This window comes from Dermacentor variabilis, chromosome 9 (genome assembly GCF_050947875.1).
Source record: "Dermacentor variabilis isolate Ectoservices chromosome 9, ASM5094787v1, whole genome shotgun sequence".
Taxonomy (NCBI): domain Eukaryota; kingdom Metazoa; phylum Arthropoda; class Arachnida; order Ixodida; family Ixodidae; genus Dermacentor; species Dermacentor variabilis.
In genome coordinates this window covers 18,222,371-18,249,002 of record NC_134576.1, presented here as the reverse complement: position 1 = coordinate 18,249,002, position 26,632 = coordinate 18,222,371, and the positions used below count along the sequence as shown (strand labels likewise).

The 26,632-nt window shown below is 45.2% G+C and overlaps 1 protein-coding gene and 1 long non-coding RNA gene across 2 annotated transcripts in view; one reads left to right on the top strand and one right to left on the bottom strand.

Annotated features, from left to right (window-relative positions):
- The window catches only part of LOC142557932 (uncharacterized), a 152,134-nt gene that overhangs the window by 115,134 nt on the left and 10,368 nt on the right, over nt 1-26,632 (bottom strand). The window lies entirely within an intron of this gene.
- Nucleotides 12,353-25,069, top strand: LOC142558630 (uncharacterized). The gene is made up of 4 exons (XR_012823059.1): nt 12,353-13,092; nt 14,042-14,111; nt 15,203-15,271; nt 24,948-25,069. It is a non-coding gene; the product is annotated as an uncharacterized LOC142558630 (long non-coding RNA).

The following is a 26,632-nucleotide window of genomic DNA, read 5'->3' as shown; positions in this document are numbered from 1 at the left end:
GTAGCCCGATTGAAGGCAATTGCTGACATGCCACCGAGACTGCAGCGCTTCTTTCTACGTTTACTAAAATACAATTTCACTCTGCATTTTGTTCCAGGAAAGCAGTTCGTGCTGCCAGACCTGCTGTCGCGTGCCTCTGTAGAAAAACCGCAAAAGAATGAAGCAGAAGACATCGAGATTCACGCCGTAGGTGTTGTATCGTCACTTGTAAGCGATGCCACGTTAGAGCGCCTATCAAAAGAAACGCGAAATGACAGCTACTGGCATAGTGTCGTCACGTGCCTTCAGAAGAACCAACCTGTGCAGGGACGGCTTAAGCATTTCGAAAGTGAACTGTCAGCCGTAAGCGGGGTGCTACTAAAAGGTTGCAAGGTCGTGGTGCCAACCAGCATGCGCCAAGAAATGTTAAGAAGAAGCCATGAAGGCCACATGGGACTAAATAAGTGCAAAGAACGTGCGCGTCGTTTGGTTTTCTGGCCCGGTATGAACACTGATGTCGAAAATGTGATTAAAAAATGCTCAGTATGCCAGAAGCACGCTTACAACCCCTTCTTATCCGCCCAGTGCCTGCGCATGCCTGGTGTAGGATTGGTGTTGACATCTTCCAGTACGCTGGAAAATCGTATTTTTCTGCGTATGATGCGTTGTCTAATTTTCCCGAGGTTGAGCAGTTGCAGGACACGTCAGCAGCCGGTGTGATTGATAAACTAAGCGCAATATTTGCTAGACACGGCATACCAAAAGAAGTGTGCACTGACAACGGACCGCAATTCTCCAGCCGCGAGTTTCTGCTCTTTTCAGAAAGATACGATTTCAAGCATGTCCCTTCAAGCCCGCGGTTTCCACGCTCAAATGGCTTGGCCGAGAAAGGGGTTCAGGTGGTAAAAAGAATCCTTAAAAAGACAACCGAAGGAAGAGAGGACTTCTGGCTCGGATTACTCAGTTACAGGTCATGTCCTCTGGAAGACGGCAGATCGCCGGGTGAACTGCTATTTGGTCGACGGCTTCGAACGCCATTGCCGGATTTTTTGGAAGTACCCAGCACGTCTGTGAGGAAGCATCGACAGACGGAACAGCCGAGACGCTCCCTGGCTCCTTTACGGAAAGGACAAGTCGTGCGAGTGCGCGGAGACCGATGGGATACCAAAGCCAGAGTGATGCGAGCGGGGCAACCAAGGTCCTACCGAGTAGAGACAGAAGACGGCAAAATTCTGCGTCGGAACCGGCAGCACCTTCTTGCGACAGCCGAACCTTTCAGCATGGAGTCATCCACCGGAGATTCCACGGACGACGAAAGCGACAACGACGGCATTGTAAACGAACATACGTCGTCAAACGGAGGTGCACCGGCGATATCAAATGAGACAAGTGCGCTTTTGAGGAGATCAACACGGCAAAGAAGACCACCACAGCGCCTCCAATACGGCAGCAATTTTAAGCAATGTTCTTAACCCCTTGCAATACCTTTCGATAACATTTTCACTTCCGTGTTTATACAGAAAAGAGGATGTATCGTGTTTTATAAAGACATGCACATCATGTTCAACTCGGCATTACTGCGCATGCCCACTAACGATCGAACCAACGAACATGCCCTCGAAAGCTATCTTAAACGTGTTCCCTCTCCTACCCACAACGTATATATAGTTGAGCAAATAAAGCAACGGCGTTCTGTGTTGACTGACACTTGGCTCGATCGTATTCTTTACGTGAACAACACGAAACAGAAACGTTACGTCTAGAATCACACAAGTATGTTTTCACTGTGGTGTATCGTCCCCCTAGCGGCGGCATTGAGGATTCTTTTCGCATTTCTTGAAAGATTGTTGTGTTTTATCAGCACAAATCACTTGCAACTTGTCATAGGCGGGGATTTGAATATTATTCTTTTAGTAAATGCGCAGTAGTCGTGAAGATTGCAGATTATTCTTGATTCTTTTTGCAGCAGAAACGTAATTAAGGCACCCACACGAAATAGTACCAACTACGAAAGCTTGCTTGATTTGTTTATCACAAATTGCTCGGACGGCTATGTGCTGTCTGGTGTAATTGAAGGAAACATAGATCACTCGCCCGTGTACATGCTATATAAGGCTAATCGCGCATTTTGGAAGTCTCATCGTTCTGATCCCTTCCTGATTCAAGCATTTAATAAAAACTCTACAAAATTTTCGCATGGCAATAAAAAAAATACACTCGAGCTCCGCACTTCACTGCACAGACGCGAATGAAGCGTATAATATATTTATGTACACACTTTTAAACGTTTACGAAGGTTGTTTCCCGTACAAAAAATTAAAAAATCGACAAAAATAGCAAACCATGGCTTACTGATGAATGACTCAGAATGATCCGCGAAAAAAATTCTTCGTATGCAAAGTTTCTTAAGACTCGGGATCCTGCGGACTTCACGTCCTCTAAAAATACAGAAACAGTTTAACTAAATACTTGGGAAATGCCAAAAACAGACATTTTGAAAACGTTTTTATAGAGTGGGAACTAGGAGCGATGTCGTTTGGCGTGAAGTAAATAAACTTCTACTGCCTGAATCTCATAATAAGCAGGAATTACAGCTAACAATTGATAACAAAGCAATAGTGGTGAAGGATTAGCTGACACATTTTAAGAAAAACACTATGTCTTTAAGCTTAAGCTCGCATAATATAGATGTAACCTCCTTTCTGGGAAATCCCAATACTTTCACTGCTTTTTGAACCTGCAGCACTAGAAGTACGCTCGACCTTTGTCCTTAAAGAACCGCACATCGCGCGATATAGATGAATTGCAGATTAAACCCATTAAACTTGTGCTTGATCTTTTGTTACGTAGGCTTACTAACATTTTTAACATTTGCTTATACACGTCGTCTTCCCTCATAAAATGCAACATGCGAAAGGGATTGTTACATTTAAGTCCAGAAACAAAAACGAGTTAAGAAATTATAGGCCAGTATCTATACTTACTGTAACTTCAAAGGGTCTCGAAGAGATCATTTGCGAGAGAATCACCTCATTTTGTGACAAACAGAGCATCCTAACAGATATGCATTTTGGATTCCGGTATGGAATGTCTACAGAGCTTGGCTTACTGAAGCAAAAATAAATAGTTTACATAACTTTGAGAATAGAATGTTAACGCTAGGTGTATTCGTTGACTTTTCCAAGGCTTTCGATTAGAATCACTATAAAATCCTATTTTCATAATTAAACCATTATTGCTTTCGTAGGATTACGCTTAATCTTTTGAAATCATATCTTGAGCACAGAAGGCATTGCGTCGCAATCGGATCAACACCTTCATCAGAAGGGGAATTAACACAAGCCGTTCCACTGCTGCTCCACAAGGAAGTGTGTACTCGGAAGTGTAAGGAAGTGTACCGATTTCATTTATATTTATATTAATGACATGACCAATATTAGTGAACATGCCCAATTCATAACCTCTGCGGATGATACTAGCCTTTTTTTTTCAGATCACTTGATATTACGTAACTTACAGATATGGTAAATGAGACTTTAAACCTATTACAAAAGTGGAAGTTCAAATCCCCCCGTGTTTCTTCATTTAATTTTCCAGTGCATTACATCTGCGGGTTTGCAGTGACGCCTGACACCGGCAAAAGATGCCGAGAGCGAGTGGGGCTGTACTAATCCAGTTACAACCAAATTCGGAAGGCCCTTTAAGCTTGAACAAAGACACTCCCTCACCAGAATAGGAATTGGCCTCCCTGGTGCGGTATTCGGCCACAACATCCCTGATTATATCTACAATTAACCAATGGCCCTCAGTCCCCCGCAGCTGCGGAGCACCTGACCCATGCGGCGGTCAGACCTGTAACGCAGCAGAGGGTGCTAAGAATGTCTGGGTCCGGACAGGCCGCCAATGGAAACTGAACCTTGCAAAGTTTAACACCCAAGCACTCTCGAGCGAGGCTAGCTTAGCAGGACTCTTCGAGGAAATATGAGACATTGTTTAGGATATTATCGGCCTTAGTGAGATTGGAAGAACTGCTGAGGCTTACATATTGCTAAATAACGGCCATGTGCTCTGTTATAGAGGTCTCCCTGGTAAGAAGCAATACACATAGGATTCCTAATTCATAAGGACATAGCGGGCAACATTGACGAATTCAAGAGTGTTAACGAGAGGGTAGAAGTAGTCGTAATCAAACTCAGTAAGAGGTATAGAATAAAGGCAGTACAAGCGTAGGCTACAACATTCAGTCATGAGGATCAGGAAGTAGATCAGTTTTATGTAGACGTTGAATCAGCAATGAGAAAAGGGCTGACTCAGTATACAGTAGTAATGGATGACTTTTTATGCAAAAGTGGGGGAAAAGCAGGCGAGTGAACAGGCAATTGGCAACTACGGAGTCACTTCTAGAAACGCGAGAGGAGAGATGCTGGTAGAATTAGCAGAACGGAATAAGCTGAGAATAATGAACACCTTTTTCAGGAAACGTAGCAACAGAAAGTGGACGTGGAAAAGCGCTAATGGTGAAAGAAGAAACGAAATTGATTTCATACTTTCTGCCGACCTCATTGTGCGGAATGTAGAATAGGTTGGGTACAGTGCAGTGATCATGGTTTAGTGAGGGATAGGATTGACCTCAATTGAACAGAGAAAGAATAAAATTGGTCAAGAAAGAATAGGTCAACTCAGAGGCAGTAAGGGTAAAACAGACAAATTTGGCTGGTACATGCAAACAAGTATGCTGCCATAGAACAGAAATATGATTATGATGACACAGAGGTAATGAATGAAACCGTAACGAGGCCGGCTTCTGAGGTAGCAATTGAAGTGGGAGGCAAGGCACCAAGGCAACCAGTAGGCAAGCTCTTCGAAGTAACAAAGGACCTAATAAAAAAACGACAAAGAATGAAAGTGTCCAACTCAAGAGATAAGATAGAATTCGCGGAACTGTCAAAACTGATCAACAAAACGAAAATGAGTGATATTCAAAATTATAACGTCAGAAAGACTGAAGAAGCCGTAAAAAAGGGACTCAGTTTGAAATCAGTGAGAAAGAAACATGGCATAGGACAAACAAAGTTGTATGCAGAAAGATAGGCAGGGTAATATCACCAGCAATCTCTATGGTATAATAAAGGCAGCGGAAGAATTCTATACTGACCTGTACAATACTCACGAGGACGCAGGAGTACTCTATTCGAAACAATAATGAACAGTATGCAGAAACCCCTCCTTTAACTTGAGATGAGGTCAAAAGGGCCTTGCAAGGTGTGAAACGGGCAAAAGCGGCAGGAGAGGATGGAATAACAGTCGACTTAATCATAAATCGAGGAGACATAATGCTAGGCAGACTGGCGGCTCTCTCTAAGAAGTGTCTATCGACTGCAAGGGTCCCACAAAACTGGAAGAGCGCAAACATTATACTAATCGACAAAAAAGGAGACGTTAAAGAACTGAAAAGTTATAGGCCCATTAAATTACTCTCAGTATTATATAAAATGTTTATCAACATAGTATCAATAGAATAAGGGTAACACTGGACTTTAGTCAACCAAACGAACAGGCTGGCTTCAGCAAAGGTTACTCTACAATGGATCACATCCATGTCATTAATCAGGTTATCGAGAAATCCGCAGAGTACAATAAGCCTCTCGATATCGCTTTCATAGATTACGAAAAAGCATTTGATTCAGTAGAGATACCAGCAGTCATAGAGGCATTGCGTAGTCGAGGAGTACAGACCGCTTACCTAAACACCCTGGAAAATATCCAGATTCCACAGCCACCTTAATTTTACACAGGAAAAGTAGGAAGATACCTACAAAGAAAGCGGTCAGACAATGAGACATAATCTCTCCAATGCTATTCACTGCGGGCTTGAAAGAAGTATTCCAGCAATTAAACTGGGAAGGTTTAGGAGTAAGGATTGACGACGAATACCTCAGCAACCTTTGGTTTGCCGATAACATTGTTCTATTCAGTTACACTGCGGACTAGTTACAACAAATGATTTAGGACCTTAAGAGGGAGACTGTAAAAGTGGGGTTGAAGATTACGATGTAGAAGGACAAAGATAATGATAAATATCTGGGCAAGGGAACAAGAGTTCAAGATCACAAGTCAGCCTCTAGACTGTGAAGGACTACGTTTACCTAGGTCAAATAATCACAGGGAGCACTGACCATGAGAAGAAAATTCACAGAATAAAAATTGGTCAGATCGCGTACGGCAGACATCGTGAGCTCCCGACTGGGAACTTACCGTTATGATAGAAAAGGAAAGTATACGATTAGTACATTTTACCAGTGCTGACATATGGGGCAGAGCATTGGAGACTGAAAAGAAAGCTTGAGGACAAGCTAAGGACCACGCAAAGAGCGATGGAACGAAGAATTCTAGGCATAACTTTGTTAACAGACAGAAAGAGAGCGGTCTGGATAAGAGAGCAAACGGGTATAGGCGATATTCTAATAGACATCAAGTGAAAAAAATGCCGCTGGGCAGGTCATGTCATGCGCAGATTATATAATCATTGGACCATTAGGGTGGCAGAATGTGTACCAAGAGAAGGGAAGCACAGTAGAGGGCGGCGGAAGACTAGGTGGTGCGACGGAATTTGGAAATTTCCTGGTTTTAGTTGGAATCGGTTCGCGCAGGACAGGGGTAATTGGAGATCGCAGGGAGAAGCCTTCGTCCTGCAGTAGGCATAAATAATAATAATAATAATATGATGATGATGATGATGATGATGATGATGATGACAAAAGTGGATCAAAGTGGATATCAGATTACTGAACATTAACGCACGTAGCATCGTGAATAAGACAATTCAACTGGAATCAATTCTTTTGTCGCACTCGCCACACGTTGCAGTTATAACGGAAACCTGGCTTCATAGCGAAATCAGTGACAAGGACTTAATCCCGCCTGCCTACAAAATAATTCGTAGAGACAGGACTACTAGGGGTGGTGGGGTAGCTGTTATTGTAAAGTCGTCCGTGGAGGCCATTCTGTTATCAGAGTCATGCAACACCGAAAGTCTGTTCGTAAAACTGAATATTTATGGTCATGTTTTTGTTTTATGTGCGGTGTACAGACCACCTGACTCTTCGCCCGATTATTTATTTACGATAAGTGAACAGATGGCACATTTCAATAGAAATAAGCTTTTAGTGGTTGGGGATTTTAACTTGCCGGGCATTGACTGGGATCGTATTATGTCAACTGCCGGTTCTGTTACCGACGCAAATGTGCTTTTTGATATGATGCTCGACCACAACCTTGTACAAGTAGTTCGTGAACCTACCAGATTTGGTAATGGTCCTGGTTCGCTCCTTGGCCTTGTCTTTCTCGAACGCTCCTTTTCCGATTATTCTGTATCTATCGAACCTGGGCTGTCTGACCATGCTCTTATTGTTGTATCATTCCCCTTGAATGTTACCCGCGCGCGTGGCACGCATGCGCTTACAATTGTGAAAAATTTTGCGCAGGCTGATGATGTGCGGATAACAGATTATCTGGACTGTTGTCTTTCTGAATTTTGCCAGAATGACGTTCTGCAGCTTTGGGAAAAGTTTAAAGGAATGTGTTTATTCTGCATTGATGAATTTATACCTAACAAACTTAAAAAGCCTGCTAAACATACACCATGGATAAATAGACGCACTATTCAATTAAAACGTAAAGCCAAACGCCTAAGAAAGAAAGGCCCAGCTACTGACAATTTAACCAGTGTTCGTGTCGCCCTTTCAGAGGCCATTGCAGAAGCAAAAAATTTTTATTTCAGCAACACTTTACCAAATTTTATTAAGGACGATCCCCAGAAGTTCTGGAACTTTATTAAGGAACGGAATAAATCCATAACGAACATTATCCATGATAACATTCCAATAACTGATCCCAAGGCTGTTGCTAACCTTTTAAATGACCACTTCCACAGTGTCTTCTCACCACCAACTGAACCCTCTTTCCAAACTTCACCATCCTGCTCTTCTGACATTAACATTTCTCATGAAGGTGTACTTAACATGCTCCTCCGGTTAAAAGTAAAATCATCTGTTGGTCCAGACGGCATTCCCAACACCTTCCTTCGACGTTATGCGGAACATTTAAGTAAATTCCTTGTAGTGATCTTTCAGGCCTCTCTACATTCCGCGGTACTTCCGCTCGATTGGAAAGTAGCACGTGTTGTCCCTATGTTAAAAAAAGGTGACCCAAGCTCAGTTATAAATTACCGTCCGATTTCCATATTATCCTCTTCTTGTAAATTAATTGAACACATTGTTGCTGACTACATTAATGATTTCTTAAACAAGCGTAAAATTTTATCTCCTTTCCAACATGGCTTCAGGAAGGGGCTCTCGACAATCACCCAATTAAGCACAGTCATTCACTCGTTTGCTTCTGTCCTTGACAAGGCTGGCCAAGTGGATGTGATATTTTTGGATTTTCAAAAAGCATTTGATGTAGTTCCTCACGACAAATTAATTTATAAATTAGAATTCCTTGGTCTTCCTGCCTTTATCCGGTCCTGGGTTTGAGCTTACTTGACGCGTCGCAAACAGTACGTAGTGATTGATGGGCAGCAGTCCGATTCTCTTTCGGTAACCTCTGGCGTGCCTCAAGGCAGCGTCCTTGGCCCGCTACTATTTCTTATTTATTGTAACGACATAGTTGATGTAATAGAGGCCCCTGTCAATATTCGTCTGTTCGCAGACGACTGTATCATTTTTAACGATATTAATACAGTTCATGATCAACTATCTCTTCATTTAGCCTTAAACAACATTCTTGAGTGGAGCAACAAGTGGGGAATGAAACTTAACTCAGATAAATCTGTGCTTCTACGTATAACAAACAAAAAACTACCCCTAAAATTTTCTTATTCTATTGGCCAAGATCCCTTGGCTGAAGTGAGCGAGTACAAGTATCTTGGAATTACAATTACTAACAACCTAAATTGGAATAGCCACATTGCTGCTACCGCCTCCGCTGCTTTCAGAAAGTTATGTCTACTTGGCCATAAGCTTAAACATGCATCCCATGAAGTAAAATCCTTAGCCTACACCACATTTATTCGACCCAAATTGGAATACTCGTGCGTTATTTGGGACCCGTTTACCAAAATCAACATTTACGCCCTTGAAAGGATACAGAGAAGAGCCATACGTTTTATTTTTTCCAAATACGGCCGCGAAGAGTCTGTTTCTGAATTACTGCGGACAAATGGCTTTCACACCCTTCAAACGAGGAGAAAAATAATGCGCCTGCAGTTCCTCTACTCCTTGATAAACCGTAAATTTTCTTTAGATCCTAGTTCATACATAACACTTTCCGCATCCAGGAAAACCCGTCATTCCCACCCCCTCGCTCTCTCCCCTTACGTTGCCAGGACAAACCTCTTTAAGTTTTCATTCTTTCCTCGAACCATAGAAGAATGGAACCTCATCCCTTTCCATCATCTGAACTCACCTGAATCAATTCAAACTCATATTATTAGTATTTCTTAACTAACATTGCTGTTTCGTGTTATATTGATTCATTTCTTGAATTTCATATTTTTGCAATTCTGCCTTTTATACATGTACTTTTATTTGTTACCATGCCCCTCCTGCTTGGGCCACACGGCCTGCAGTATGCTGTAAATAAATAAATAAATAAATAAAAATCTAAACTCTTTAGCAATTAATTGGAATAAAAGTAAGGCTGTACTGTTTACGCAACCCCCAAAACAGGTAAACTGCTATATTGTTGTTTACCTCGGCAAAGAAAGGATAGAATTAGTTGATAACGTAAAAGCGCTAGCTTTAATTTTTAAAACATTTCATTTCGGATGAACACGTTAAGCGTATTAGGTCCACTCCGGCGAGAGCACGTGGAATAATCTGTCGATTACGACACATACAGCCCTCTAAGGTAAAAGTGATGTTATATAACGGTCTCTTGCGGTACGACATGGCGTACGACATCGCAAGCAAACATACCAAGCTTGAAAACATTACGAAATATGACTGTCCGACATCTTCTTAATGCACCATTTGATGCATATACACTCGAGATATTTCGAGCTCTTCATGTCCTCCCTATTGAATATTTTTATGGTTATTACCTAGTCTTAAAAATCAAAAAAAATAAATTTCGGTATAACAACAAGGCTCTCATAAATTTCAGCAACTTAGTCAAAACAAAGGAAGCGTAATATGATTTCAGAAAACAGAACCAGTGGGTGTTACCTTTCACCAGAACTATTTACAGTTTATGGCGATTGCGGTACCAGGTGCCGAGATTAAACGTGATATATGGTTCCCATACCGAACTAGATGCTATTACGAGAAACGACTTACAATAAATAAAATAATTTTATAAGTGATAAGATTTGCATATTTTTTACCATGTTCCATGTCTCTCGCTTTTGCATCGTTCTGCATTTCTTTCGTATGTTCCGCTGAACATTGTCGTTACATTCTAAGGAAAACTGTTAGTATTATTTTTAACGTGTATTTTTTCAAGTGTTGCTTGTCATTTGTGCATGACTCATTGCTCCCTTTTTTGGATATAGATGTATCTCTACATGTACAGATTGTTGTAATCGCACCGCTGGTGCGATTTGTTGGGAACTCGGCGCTGACGCCCGTTGTTGCACCTGGGTCGCAAGCCCCAAGGGTAGCGTTGGCCTGGCGGCCTGGGGTACAACTGGAAGCATCCGAAGGTCCCGGGAAAGCATGAGTCGACTGGTAACAACAAAACAACTTGTTTATTTTAACATCGCAAAGAGTTGGCGGTCAGGTTGACCGAAGTAGAGAGACGGGAGAGCACTTTACTCAACAGAAGAAATCGGAGCCCTCCTTTGGCGTCCGGGGGCAGCTGTTTTTATACTCTCGCAGTTGAGGGCAAGAAGGAACCCCTCAATAGACGAGCACGTGACTGTACAATGGGATAAGGTGACGCATACTGTCGTGTCGCCGGAGAAGGTGACTCACACTGTCGTATCGCCGCCGGTCGGGCACAATGGGGAGGAGAAGGTGACTCCTACTGTCGTATCGCCGCCGGTCGGGCACAAGGAGGAGAAGGTGACCCCTACTGTCGTGTCGCCGCCGGTCGGGCACCATATGCACATACACTCACACACGCACATGAAGACACGTGGCATCGGAACATGCCTGGACGCGCTTGGCGGGGAGGCGTAGCGGCGACGCCGAACGGGCCAAAATGTCTGCCGCTTTGTTGCAGTCGCGCCGGCTAAACCGCGCGTCGTAGGCGAAACGTAACAGACCGCCCCGCCGGGGGAAGGAGATCCCGATGGTCAGGGGACTGCATCCGCTGTCCGGAGGGATGTCGCTCGATGATGCTCATAACCGAAGTCGGGCGTCCCTCGACGTTTCTTGAGCGCAGCGCACAGAGAAGGCCTCGTTTTCTCGTTCAGGTTCACACAGGACACTGCAAAGTGACTTCGGGAGAGTTCACATTTTTGTTCTCGTTCCCGGCAGCGCATTTACATTCGCTCGCCTGTGCAGCCGGTCGACTGCAGCGCCGCCCCCGCGGCACCAACGGGAACTATATATCTAGGTAACTTTTCGCCCTAGGGGAGCGTAGGTCCCTAGGTGTCGTGTAAAAAACGCACCTAGCTCCTGAAACGCCCTAGTCCCCATGCGCTCGCTCGCGCGGGGCCCATAGAAATATACCATAGCGCAGATAGTATGTGGTAGTATCAGCATGTATCAGTGGTAGTATTGTTTGTGCCAACTCGCCGGAGTAGCAGAGTAGGCCGTTCATTGTGCGTGCACGCAAGCAGCACGACCACGAACGAAGCGATATAAGGTGGAACGGCGCGTTTTACGGCAATTGAAGTTGTGTGTGTGTGACGCGCTTGGTGTGTGCAAAGAGCAATTTAGTTGCGCGTGTGACGAATGTGTATGCGCAAATAGCACGACCACGAACGAAGATGGAACATCGCGTTTTGGCGTGCGCAAACAGCAATCGAGTTGCGTGTGTGACGCGTTCGTTCGCGCAAACAGCACGACCACGAACGAAGCGATGCAACGTGGAACAGCGCGTTTTGCGCAATCTAGTTGTGTGTGTGTGTGCGCGTGGCGCGTTTGTGGCGTGCAAAGACCACGACGACGATCGTCTTCTAACTGCGCCAGAGCAAACCGATTGTTGGATTCTACATAGGTATTGAACGGGCGTTAAACCTAGAGAAACACGGGATTGCGACGCGACTAGCCGCGATGTATAGCACTGTACATGTACGTACGTAAGTTTACAGCACAGACTTAATTCGGACTGAAGTGACACGCCACGAGTGATTTGTATGTGGAGGTTAACTCATACGTGCATTAATTAGCGGCGGTATAGGAAAAAAAAGGGGGGGGCGGAGGGAGGCGGGATTGCTGAGACAGGTGCTCGAAAGCGTTTCCACGCATGTTTTGTCGGTGTACTCGATGAACTAAATGCCGCTTTAAAGAAATTGTGACGAAATGTTGGCATGTGCGTAGTGGCACAGTTTAAAATGTGTCGGAGAGTAAATCCGAAAAGAACCGAAGCATACCATGTGTAAAAAATGTGTGAAAACTACAGCTGCAAGCTTATGTTATGCAGCATTGACCGATGTCGAGATATTGTTCTCATGAACGTAGCATCCATCGCCTTTGCACGCATGTGCTGGCTTCGGCGCACTATCATCAAGGCATTGATCAAGGTTAATAAAACTGTACCCGCAAAGAGTGCGTCGCCCTGGTTTCGGTTTCGGTTCTCAACAGTTTGTAAATTGTGCTTTTTGTTGGCGATTCTCTAGACAAGGGATGAAAACGAAAACTGGCAATTAAAATAAGCAACACGTAGAATATTTTAAACGAAAAACTGTTTCAACATTTCTTTATGTAACTCTAATTCTAAGGCTCTAAGCGCCACCTATTTCCGGTAGTCAAAATGTGCCATGGCGGCTTCCTGTCAATTGGATGTGAGCGTAGCATGGGAGCTTCAATGGTACATCTCAGCTTTTTTGGTTATCCCCAGCTGTTCCTTATATTTCCTCGTAATAACTCTTTCTTGTACCCAATAGAATACCGAATATGAATCGTATAGAAGCTCAGAGGCTGCACCTGTCATTCACATAGACAGGTAAGGTAGCTGTTCGCGACCACTTTCAACTCATCTGGGACGTACATAATTTTTTTGTTATTTATGCATGCTTAGGCATCATTATTCACGCCGCCTGAAGTCCTCGCTGAAAGTGCGCTTTAAATGCACTGCACGCCTTAAAGCACCCATTTGTAACGTGTTTGAGCCGTTATTTATAGCCCATATTTTGCGGACTACGATTTTAACCTCATGCGCACTACCGCCCGTTTGTTCTGTTGCGCTCGCGATATCAATGTTTTTAGATCCAGAAGGCTGCTTCCGCATGAAAAAAGAGACTCGCCGTGTTAGATTGTACACATGGAAAGCGAACGCTGTGACACATTCTTTAAATTGGCCGACTTTGCAAGCGGTGGCATCATTGCCGTCGTCGAAGTGTATATACAGGCACACTATAATAGAGACATACGTATTTACAGTGCCAAATGAACAATTTGGTGTTTCGTCCCTTGGCGCTCTCCTGCTCGGCCTGACAGGCAGGTGTCACGCAGTGCGTTGCACTGAAAGCGCATGAGCATACCGCGAAATCTACGCGAGCGTTTTTATAGACAAATGCTCGAAGATTTCTATCACCAGCTGCCACTTGAAAGTGCGTTTAGCTAGCAGGCCAGCAGTGTAGTGTCTGCGCTTTCAAGCATACACTTGATCATACGAAGATAATGAGACAAAGTGTAAACACATGAATGACAGATTCACTATTTCTTGACACTCGTAAATCCTCAAACCTGCCAATTGTTCGTTAGTGCGTGAAAAAGTGGAATTTTGTGATGTTTAAAAGCAGACATTGGTTCATCCAAACGTGGCTTTGCCTAGGCCGTCGCATTGTATGAATGAATTATCAAATGCATGGGCATTGGAGCAATGAGGTGATGTAGCTGAAAAATGCACCTTTGTTCTCTTTTCACTTTGCCTCATGGTATTCTGTCTCAAGTTTAGCCATTGTCAAAGCAGCAATTTCGACTGGCACAGCAACACTCATCTGAATGGCATCTGTCAATGTCGTAAGTTGTCATTGCTCCTTTCAGCACATATGTTATATGGTCTTTGACATCTTCAGTACGACCTAAATGTGTTTCACAGCTGTGATTGCCGCAGTGCATACAGAAGCAACGAAGTGATCCCAAATACTTTTGCAGAATAACTGAAATGTGGGCAAGTTCATTCGGATTCATGATTATGGCAGATTTGAACCCAACACTGTGTAACACTACTACACAGACTGGCGTTTCGGGTAGTTGAGACAAGAGTCTTATTAAAACCTCGTTCAGATTTGACAAACTGTTAGCTAGGTGGGATAAAGTAATTGTGATTCAGAATGGTAGCCTCAACATTGAGCACAAGGCAAGAGGTGAGTTTTTTATTGTGATCATTTTCTACAAGCATGCACATTAGCGTTACAGTAGTACGAGCATCTTTGTAGCACGTCCTTCCCTGTATAAAAAGGGTCATGTTGCTTACTGCTTAGCTGGTGTTATGCATTGTCCACTTCTATGGTGTTGATGCCCAGGATCTCTACAAAACGGAACCTCTTCGGTACAGTCGTGTGGCTGCTTGTGTTCATCTCCCCTAGCCAGAGGCATGAAGGGGGGTTCACGGTCACTGACCAAGTCTGATGTATAACCCGACGTTTTGGAACGACACACGGGTTCCTTGTTCACTGAGTAGGACAGGAAATCGTCGTCACTTATGTAGCCAGCATGTGACGTAATGAACATGTGTAAATGGCAGGCATAGTCCCTGGTGTCCGGTTCATCGTAGCTGGCGTCAATTGAACGATTAGCAATTCTAGCAGCCGCCAGGATGACATGTTCTTTTCTTTGGCAACAACAGTGGCATTGTCCCAGTCAATCTTGTGACTATGTTCCTGCGCATGCTCGGCAAATAATAGTCGTGTGACTATTATTTCTTAGATCACGTTTTTTTTTTCGTTTCCATGCCTGACCAGCCGAACTTTCATCGAACGCTTGATTATGCAGCCAGAGGCAGTGGCACTCGTTGTGTCCTGTTTGAGATGAATGGTCTTTTTGTCCGTGTCTATCCACTATCACCTGGGCTTATCTCCTGGCTGCTGAAGTGTGCCTGCATTTTCCAGGTCAACTACTCGGACATTAATGTCTGGATACAAATTGGGTAGATCTTGTATGCCATGCCCAACATCAGAGTAAGTTTTCTGTTTCTGCTTGCACTTTTGCTCATGCACTTTCATTTTCCTCGGGTCCGGGAGTTGTGGAAAGAAGCTGTTTGCAGTAGCTGGAAGTGTAGTCCTAAGCCTTTGGCTCGTAAGCATTTGCACTAGCGAGGAGCTATTTTTCAGAAGGCTCAGTCTATAATCGTGTGTCTTGTAGGCATCACCTGACGTCTCAAGGGAGTTCTTGGATAAGTTTATGGTGGCTTCTGTGAGATCATTGCGCTGTTGGTAGCGTGGACTGCACGCCATTTGTTGGAATTCTTATGAATTCTGCAAACAGCGAGCTGCGCCCTTTTGGAAGCTACAGTTTGTTGCGGTTCACGACCACTACACTATTGCACGCCTTGTGAAAACAAAGAGGCATTGAGTCGCAACCACAGGTCCTGTCAAACTAGCCAGTACTAGCTCAGGATACCCTTACTAGTATTTTGTGACGATGAGCCACCACACCCCTCCAATAGAAAATATGTCCATAGTGAACTTCTGTAACAGCTTTTCTCGGAATCCCAATTGCAGGAGTGTCACCCTTCTCTTAGCCCTGTGGTGCTAGCATGTACGACATGACTTGAAGACATTTGCTGTTTGTATGTATTTATGATGCAGCACTTTGTCATCTTGATAGGCATTTTTTTATTTCAAAGTGGCCTTCAAGTGAGAAGTGCTGGGTGGGTAAGCTCCTGTAGCTTCTTGGGCGCGATGGTTTTATTGCCAAAATATCAACGTCTTGGACTACATTGTCCTTGTAAAGCCAGAATTCTTTCAGAGTTTGCAACACCTTGTCCAGCTCTTTCGAGTGAAAATGCAAAGTTGGCAGCAGCATTAATCTAGCACTTGTTCTTTCTTCAATTGTTGTAAAGAAGGTGGGGAGAGGCAGCATGCATAGTCTTCAATCTTGGTAGGCCCTTGTGGTGCCTGTTATTCTCCTTCACATGAGAACTTCACAGTGTATCAGCTGCGGGAAAGTCTTTGCCTAAGATGTACATTATGCCTCATAATGCATCAATCATGTGCTCATTTTATAGATTGGGAAACAGATTGTTGCCCCATTTATAGAATTTATCTCGAGCTTGCAAGAAAGAAAGCACTTCTTTCTATATCTGGGCATAGCCAGGCATTCTGTCTCTGCAAAATATCTTGAGGCGTATCTAGTAACATGTTGCCCATCGTCTTGCTTTTGGCTGAGCACTGCAACTAGACCACAGCACAAAGCATCAGCTGTGATTAGCAGCTGGTCTCTCATTTTGAGGAGCACCAGCCAAGCACTGGATCTGAAGAAAGTATTTCTTTCCATTTTGAGAATTCTGGAACCTGTGTGGGTTCCAGACAAACCATGCTTTGAAAACAGCATGCTGGACAATGGGTGTAGTGTTTGCATGTTAGGAGCGAATAAACCTAGATAGGTGGTCATGCCCATTAGCAGCAGTATTTCTGGAGGATGGTCTTGGCATGTCTGTGACAGCTTTGAGCTTGTTTTCGTTCATGTGCCCCAAGTAGGATGTTATTGTGATGCCAAACTTACATTTCTCTTTGTGGATGGCAGCTCTTGCACAGTGGGTGCCCTCAAATGTACTGCAGAGTTCGTTGTGTTCATGTTTAGTTGAGCACCAACTGATAACCTCTACCATATGACAAGCAACACATATAAGTTCTGGATGAATATCATTCATATACCATTGTGTTTGATCTGGGGCACACCAGATACCAAATCGCATGAGCAGTTAAAGCGAAACCAACGGAACGGTGCTGTAAAGGTGGTCAAGAACTTTCTGTAATTTTGAGGGATTTGCCAAAACCCTGAATTTGGGCATCAATTTTTCATACACCAAGCTGTGACTTGTAGTATCTGAAGGGTATGGTCTACTGCAGGAATTGGCTCATAGGGCTTGCTTGTTCAGTTTTTGTGTAATCCATAAAAGTGTGGAGTGCTCCTGATGGCTTCGTCACCATAAGCATGCACCAAGGAGTTGGCTCTGTCATAGCTGTCGTAAAACCAGTCTTAAACCTGGAGAAGTTTGGCTTTCGTCTTCTATAAAAGCAGCCATACAAAACAGTGAAATATTAGTGCACAGGACACAGGCTCCAGTTTCAACATTGTCATGCAAGCTGCGCAAAGTATTTGAGGATGCGGCTTTGAATCTCCACAACCATTAACATTCTCAATCTGTCTAAGCACTCGACTTCAGCTTCACAATCACCTCTGTGACCTATTTAGCAAATTTATTTGGAAATAGCAGCATTCTGCCTGATGCACGAGATGGAACTTTATGTTGTGCTAGTCGCCTTACACACTGACCACAGTAACTTGGAGATCACCACCTTCTCGAAATGTCACGAACCACATTGTTTTCAGGGTGAGACAAGCAATCGTGTCTAATTATCATCTGTGACAAAAAATAACTGATGCCTGTGGCAAGGTGCCATTCAAGTGGTTGAGTTCCTCCAGGAGGTAGGGGGTGATACGAGTGAGAACCCTCAAAAGCCAATTATGGCCTTAGCCAAGCAGCCCCAGGTGACATAGTAAAGCTTTTTGGGCACAATGTCATTAGGCACCACCCTATATAATTTATTTGCTTCCACAACATCTGCATGGCTCGCGAGTGTCCGGTGGTAAATTTCTGAAGCCACATCAACCTCGATGTAGTATCCCTAGTTCCAAATACTTCAATCTGCATGCCACTATGTATGGTGGGGGTTACTGGGAAGGAGAATAACGAACAGCTACACATAGATAAAAACTCCCTAAAGGCTGTTATTGTGGAAGGACTGCCCAACATCAACACACGCTATATGATACAAGAATGTTGCTGCTATCAAAGATGAATTCAGTCAGTAATTGAGGATGAAGATAGTTTTACTCAATAGCCTTATAAAAAATGGTAAAAGAAAGCTAATAAATTTGTAACATGTTTTGAATCTTGTCTGAAAAAAAATCATTAGTATGTCTTCAAATATCTCGCGCAGCCGGTAATCCTGTTCTACTTCTTCATGACCTTCAGGTACGCTAGAGAAGTCTTTCTCATCATTGGGCTAAAAAATGTAGTTGAGCAAAAGGAGTAGACCTAGGTGGCTGACAGGATGGCTCTTCTTTAAGTGCTGTGCGTAGAAGAAAAAAACATGCAAACATCTTTAACACTGTAATGGGCACTAACTGTTAGGGATGAAACATGAAAAACCCTAAGGAAAACATTTAGGTTTGGTGGATATGTATAAAATACACAGAGACTAAAGACAGTGAAGGACAACGAAAAATGTTTGTGTAAGCTTCTTCACCAATGCGTTTGTTGCCTGTAGACAACACCAGGCAGAACTCGGAAAGCGACCTTCACCCCAAGTCGACGTCAATTCTGCGTGCAATTTGTGCATATTGACACAAAGGTGTGGGGCTCCTGCACTGCAGAACAGCGCGTGCAAAGGTCGGCGTCACGAAAGATAATAAAGTGCGTAAGCTGCACGCTCTTGTTCTGCCCCACCATTAAAGAGAAGCATACATTTTGCAAGACTCTGTCTCCAATCTACGTTACATTTTTCGGCGGAGGTGTGGGGTACGTGCTACCACTCGCAGATCGAACGCCGTCTACAAGCCCAGTACGAAGTCCGGTCAAGCTGACTCCCGTGCAGGTACGGAAAGCTGTCGACTTCAAGGACTGCCACCTGAGCACGAGCCTCTACGCAATCAAGTCAGAAGGATGAATACATTGGTTCCACCTTCTTCATCGACCGCCCCGACCGAGGTCGTCCTCAACCAGCCACGAATCCCCACGTCCTTCCATGGGGACACCTTTGAGGATGTAGAGGACTGGCTCGATCACTTTGAGCGTGTCGCAGAATTCAACGTCTGGACTACAGAGCGCAAACTACGCAACACCTACTTTGCCCTCGAGGACTATGCACGGACCTGGTTTGAGAACCGTGAGGCAGGGCCCTATCGACATGGGACGAATTCCGACGGCAGCTAATCAGCACATACGCCAGCTTCGATCGCAAGGAGCGAGCTGAATCTGCAATGCAGGCGAGAGTACAGAGGCCGAACGAAAGCGTCGCAATGTTTCTCAAAGGTATGTGCCGACTTTTCCGACACGCAGATCCGTCCATGCCAGAAGAAAAGAAGCTAAGGAATTTGATACGCAGTGTCGAGCAAGAGTTATTCGGTGCCCTAATACGCAACCCACCAAATATTGTTGCAGAGTTTCTCGCGGAAGCCATATCGATGGAAAAGGCACTGCAGCAGCGAACAAGGCAGAACCGCGACGTGTCGACCCTATCGCGTGATTCTCTCGCTATATCCCTGGACAATATTAATCCCTTGTGGGAGCTCCTTAGGCTTATCGTTCGAGAGGAGCTTCAAAAGCTTCAGGTGGCTCCAGCATCGGTACAGCGACCTGCTCTGTCTGAGGTCGTCCGGGAGGAAATCAGGCAGGCAGTCCAAGTCCCAGAGCGAAGCGAGACACCACAGCACAAGGTACGGCAGCCACAACCTCGCATGTCGTATACAGAAGCTGCACGAAGTTCGTTGTCCCCGATTTTTCGCGATGTGAGCGACGTCCTGGACCTTCTTGGTGTGCGCGCCGTTGAACAAGACACTCGCCTCGTTGCACGCCATTCATGGCTGAAACACACCCACCCCACAAGAGCGACGTATGGCGCTCCGCAGACCGGAGGCCCTTGTGTTTTCATTGCGGTGAAGCCGATCACCTCTACAGGGCGTGTCCCTACCAATGAGCTGGGCTCCGTGAATTTTCACTGAATGCGCCGTGCCCGTGCAATGGTGAATGCGCCCTGGAGATTGACGCATACCTCGTTTGCTTTGCCCCACGATTCCGTGAACCCCGGTCACCGTCACCCGCCCGAAACAGGTCTTCCAGCCCCCTATTCAAGCTGAGAGCAACGAGATGTCGCTCACTCAGCCCAGCCTCCCGGGAAAACCGAGTCCAACGACCTGTGGAGGAAGAGGTCGCTGATGTTGCGAACGCTGAAGATCCTCCACTGCAAGAACCACGATATGACGTAATTGAGACGCAAAGAAAGCAGTGTAGTTCCGTACCAGTTACCACAGATGACCACGAGGTCATGGCGTTAATCGAAACGGGTGCGGACACGTCTGTTATGAGCCAGAATCTCGCGCGTATACTGAACAAAGTTTCGACGCAATGGACCGAAACTCAGATTTGTACTGCAGGAGGTCATCTCATAACTCCAATGGGCCGGTGCACGGCACGAGTCAACGTTCGGAGCTTCACGTACATCGGCGACTTCGTCAATCTTCCTGAATGTTCAAAGGACCTTATACTCGGCATGGATTTCCTTCAGGCGAACGGTCCATCATCGACCTGCAAGAGTCTAGAGTCAGCTTCACTACTACGCAAACCATAGCGAACAGTAATGACAACGACCGTGACATCGCGCTTCGCGTAACTGACGATCACATCACGTTGCGACCCAAGAGCAGCATGCTTACCCTTGTCCAATGCGACATGGAGGACGCCGCCGAAGGAATTGCTGAGGCAAACATGCCCCTGCTTCTTGAGCGCCACATTTGTATAGCCAGAGGGCTTCTTCAGGTGCAAAACAAATGTTCAGTGGTTTTGCTAACAAACTTTAGCAACGATTATCGGCATGTACCGCGAGGAACAACATGGCCGAACTGAGCTCATTTCTTCACAAAATCACTAACGTTACTGACATTGCCACATTGGAAACCGCATCGTCTCAGCAGTCTGGGTTCCCCAGCCTAAAAGAACGGATTCACGTTAACGCCGCTCTGTCAGACCATCAGAAAGACCGTCTACTGAGTCTCGCGAATGAATTTGTGGACTGTTTTTCAACGTCATACAAAGTGCGGCGCAAGTGTATCACAAAACACCGCATTATTACGGACGAGTCTGCATGTCCTGTCCGTCAGCATCCTTACAGAGATGCTCCAAGACGACGTGATCCAGCCATCCACCAGCCCGTGGGCCTCCCCTGTAGTGTTAGAAAGAAAAACAACACACTATGCTTCTGTGAAGATTACAGAAAGTTGAACCGTGTCACCAAGCGTGATGTTTATTCATTGCCACGCATCGACGACGCATCGGATCGTCTACAACATGCCAAGTTTCTTTCTTTGTTGGATCTTAAATCAGGATATTGGCTAATCGAAGTTGATGAACAGGATCGTGAAAAAACAGCATTTGTGACACCTGATAGGCTGTATGAGTTCAAAATTCTCCCCTTCGGTCTCTGTTCCGCACCTGCCACCTTTCAGCGGACGATGGATACCGTGCTTGCTGAACTCAAATGGCAAACCTGCGTCGTATACTTAAACAATGTCGTTGTGTTCTCGAGCACGTTTGACGAACATCTCGCATGACTCGAGGGTGTCCTGCGATCCATACTGCCAGCCTCACCATCAAGCCTGAAAAACGCTACTTCGGGTTCCAAGAGCTCAAATTTTTTGGCCATGTCGTTGGTCCTCAAGGCGTCCGACCAGACCCCGACAAGTTAGCTGCCGTCGCTGAGTTTTCACCACTCACAGACAAGAAGGCTGTCCAACGCTTCCTTAGTTTGTGCGCATATTATGGGCGCTTCGTCAAGGGCTTCTCGAGAATTGCTGAGCCTCTAACAGGGCTTACATGCGACGATGCGCCTTTCATTTGGGCGGACGAGCAGCAGCAATCGTTCAATGAAATGCGCAAGCGTTTGCAAGAGGCCCCGATACTTGCTCATTTCAACGAAGACGCTGACACTGAAATCCATACTGATGCCAGCAATGAGAGTCTCGGTGCTTGTGCAGTGGCAAGCTGGTGCGGAACGACCCGTTGCTTATGCAAGCCGCAGTCTCACCAAGTCTGAGAAAAACTACTCAACCACTGAAAAAGAATGCTTAACGGTTGTGTGGGCAATTGGTAAATTCCGACCCTACTTGTACGGTAGACCCTTTAACGCTGTGAGCGGTCAACCACGCCCTGTGCTGGCTTGCCAACCTCAAGGATCCTTCAGGCAAACTAGCCCATTGGAGCCCTCACTTACAAGAGTATGATATTACAGTTGTCTACCGATCTGGCAGGAAGCACAGTGACGCCGACTGTTTGTCACGTGCACCACTCCCTACGACTTCATTGGACCCTGACCATGACTTGCCATTTGTCGCCGTTATCGACGCCATAAAGATGGTTGAGCACCAGCACGCTGACGCTGAGCTGCTGCCGTGGATCAAACACCTCCAAGGAGTTGAAGGTGTTTTACCCTGCTTGCTCATGTGCGGCTTATCATCATACTACTTGCACAACAACGTCCTTTACAGGAAAAACTGCGGAAGCGGCCCCAATACGTACCTCCTTGTCGTGCCGTCGGCGCTACGCCACAACATTTTGCGAGCCTGCCATCATGAGCCATGCGCGGGACACCTGGGATTCGCCAAGACTTTAGGCAAGGATACGACAGAAATATTACTGGCCCCGGCCATATTCTTCTGTGCAACGGTACATGAAGACCTGCCATGATTGTCAGTGCCGCAAGAAAGCACCAGTTAAACCGACTGGCTTTCTCCATCCTGTGGACCTTCCTCAAGCACCGTTCCAACAAATAGGAATGGATCTACTTGGGCCATTCCCAGTGACCTCTTTGCGCAACAGATGGATAGTCGTCGCTACCGACTACTTAACCCGGTACGCCGAAACCGAAGCTATTTCGCAAGTAAATTTATATGAAGTGGCCAAGTTCTTTGTACGCCGCATCGTCCTACGACATGGTGCACCGTCTGTTCTCATCACTGACCGCGTTACAGCATTTACAGCGGAACTTATGCAGGATGTTCTCCAGCTGACGCATAGCTCTCACCGCAAGAACACTGCATATCACCCTCAAACCAATGGATTAATGGAACGTCTGAACAGAACACTGGCTGATATGCTCTCCACGTATGTCGACGTAGAGCACAAGAGGTGGGACGCGATCTTACCCTATGTGACTTTCGGGTATAACGCTGCTGTACAGGAGACTACATAGCTTACGCTGTTCGAACTTGTGTAGGCGCCACGTCAGGTCAACACTTGACGCCATGCTACCTATGGCTGATAATAGCCCGACCAGCGAACACGTAGAAGAGTTCGTACAAAGAGCCGAAGAGGCACGCCAGCCTGCTCGGCATCGTATCCGGAGCCAACAGCATACCGCCACCCTTCGATACAACCAGGGTCGTTGCGACATCCATTACAATACCGGCGGCTGCGTGTGGGTCTGGACGCCCGTCCGCCACCATGGACTCTCAGAAAAGTTGATCCGCTAGCATTTTGGTCCCTACAAGGTTACACGCCGCCTCAGTGACGTGACCTACGAAGTGGTCCCCTGCAGTTCTGAGCCCAGTTCACTACGTCGTCGTCCTCCCGCTGAAGTTGTTCGTGTAGTGCGCATGAAACCCTACTATACGCATACCTGAATGCTGAGATGCACCTGAGGAGCTCCATTTCTTATGTAGCTGAAAGAGCTTTTTGAACCGAGACGGTCGCTCTTCTCATGGGAGGCAATTGACACAAAGATGTGGGGCTCCCGCACCGCAGGACGGCGCACGCAAAGGTCGGTGCCACTAAAGACGATGAAGTGCGTAAGCTGCACGCTCTTGTTCTGGCCCGCCATTAAAGAGAAGCGTATATCTTGCAAGACTCTTGTCTCCAATCTTCGTTACAATGTAATCGTTGTCGGGTGTAAAATTAAGCTTTATATTGCATGTTTTACACATTACTCATCTGATGCCTTAGCAGCGAAGGTTTTTCCTCTGCCTTTCTTGTAAAAAAATTTTGGGAAGTGCCCACGTGCATCTACTTTTATTTATTTTTTTTGTGCATGGCACATGTGCTGTTGGCCTGGAACTGATTCACAATGGTATTAACAGCCATAGCGTTCAGGGCCCCGTGTCGCTGAAAATCCAGCAGTGGTGTTGGCGACCTTTTCCATATGAGAAAATTTATCCCGAACCATGCATCCTGATTCGTGCAGGCCCTCCACGTGGCATATAGGCGTTACTGAACTAATTAAAATTCTCAAAGTATAATGTGTCAAAATTTCATAAAGTATGGCTTGCACACAACTTTGAGACATGATAGCGTTGGATTGTAATTTGAATATGCGAGAAAACATCATTCTGTTGCGCGGAAACTCAAACACAAACCCCTTTTCCAGCTGCCATTTCAGGTATGTCTTAGGAGTGGCATGCCCCAGAAAGCTCGCCTTCGCGCATAGCGTTTGCCACCAGCATTTCAAGGGAAACATTACAGAAGCACAAGCTGCAGTTGCCCGGAAGCGTGAGAAGCAGCCAGGGATCTTTTAATGCTATCGTGTTCCACTCTTAAAGGCGCAGCTTAAGTGTCCTCCAACCTTTTTTCTTTTTTTTCGCTGTTTGGGGACTGCCTTCTTGAAGGTGTTGCTTCGTTTCCTTTCTGCTGTAGGGTGAATGCAATATCTGCTTTGAACAACAGCAAAACCACGTTTTGATTGCACTTGATGCTGGCCGCACTAGCGCGGCATCTCTCCTATCCAACAGTTCACTATGATGTTATCACTGAAATAGAATACACAGGACACCTTCGTGTACCACTTCATCTACCTCGAAGTAATATGCCATAGCTCTATGATCATATCCTTAACATCCACTACTTTCTTGGATTCATTTCAGATAGCTGGAATGTACAGACTAAAAAAGCTCGGAAGCGCTTGCACTCTTTGGAGAATTTTGTATGAGCATTTTCAGGCTGTTCTGGTGACAATAAAAAATACTGGCTCTCCTGTAATCGAGAATAGATGTAAGCATGAAATGGCTGCCGACAAAGCAGATTGATTGTAGATGTTACTAGCCACAATCTTAAAATGGGTGTAGCGCACATTCGCAATGGCACACCCCACCCCCCCCCCCCCCCCCGCATCACGCAACTGTACACTGGTCCATATGGAAGCAAGTTCCCTGTCAAAGACAGAACCCCATTGCAAGTCTCGTCTCGGTCCACCATATGCGCCGTGGACCTCGCGGACTGCTGGCATTGAAAAGAGCACAAGCAACTGTGTCTCAGTGCCAAAAAATGACAAGTGTACAGTGCCTTGTATCTGCCTCTGAACGTTGCTATTAGAAGTGACAAATAAAACTTCAGCATACTAGAAGTTACAGCTTGAGTGATATTGTGAGCAAATATTTAGAACTCAAAAGCAATATTTTTTAACATGTTTGGGAAGTAACTAGCATATGTATTGCAGTCTTGACTGTTTGCCCGGATGAGCTGGTTTGAGTGCCAGGATAATGGCTCTGGCTTTTGGTTCATTGAAGGTGGCTGACAACAGGAGCTAAAAGCATTTCATGCTTAAAATGTCTGCAGCAGCGGCACTGTTCGGTTAGTCAAGGACCTCATTTCATGGCCCTCATTCTGACACCTTCGAACACTGTTTCTGCCTTTGTAACGCTTCCTAGAATTTGTCCTTCAAATTCTTATGTGAAAGAACCATGCATCAATTTTGGCATATTTCTCAAACTGTACGAGCAGAATTGCTGCTGATTTCATAAATACAACCTGTAAATCAATACAGCAGAATTGTTAGTTGAAATATGTAATCCAAATCAAGGAGCCATTCTCAAGACGATGTTCCCGCTGGCACTAATGCGTGTCATTCCTGGCGTTGGTGAAATCTTTATTCTACATTATAAAGCATGAAACGTTCGCACATGCTCTTATTTCCTTGTTTTTTGGGCTTTGCTGTTTCAAGGAGCTTTGCCCTTTGAGTGGCAGCAGCCTGATTGACATAACTTCTGACTCACGTATTTAACATTTTTGCACGGATTGGTCAAGGAGTAGCCAGATTTTGAGAAGTACATCTTTAGCAGAGTCTATAGGTGCTGGCTTTTGGTGTGGAGAGACAAGCAGCTTCATAGCTTCCCTCCTGTCTCTTGTCATTGTGTCAGCAAACTGAAATGAAAACTCTCGAAACAGTATATTTGTTAATGAGGAATCTTTGCAAGGCACATTGTGAAGCACATGCCGATGAATTGCTTCAACCTTTTACATTGAACAAATTATGCCATGTGCTGTCAAGAGGCAAATAAAGCTGTTTGCTTTAAAAATTAACAATAATCTCCACAGTTTGTGAAGTGATTGAGATATTGTTACCCAATACCTTCAACAAAGATGTTATGGGAAACAGTGCAAGGAACTAGCATACTTACACTAATTGCATGTATTTGGCGGAGTTGTGTGGGAGACAAGATAGCCAACCAATTTTCCTTTAATGCATGTGAGCTTTGTCATCTTCATGGTGTAATGTAATCTTTTCAGGTAGCAGATAAAGAATGTGTGGCAACATGAAATGGCCTTTGAT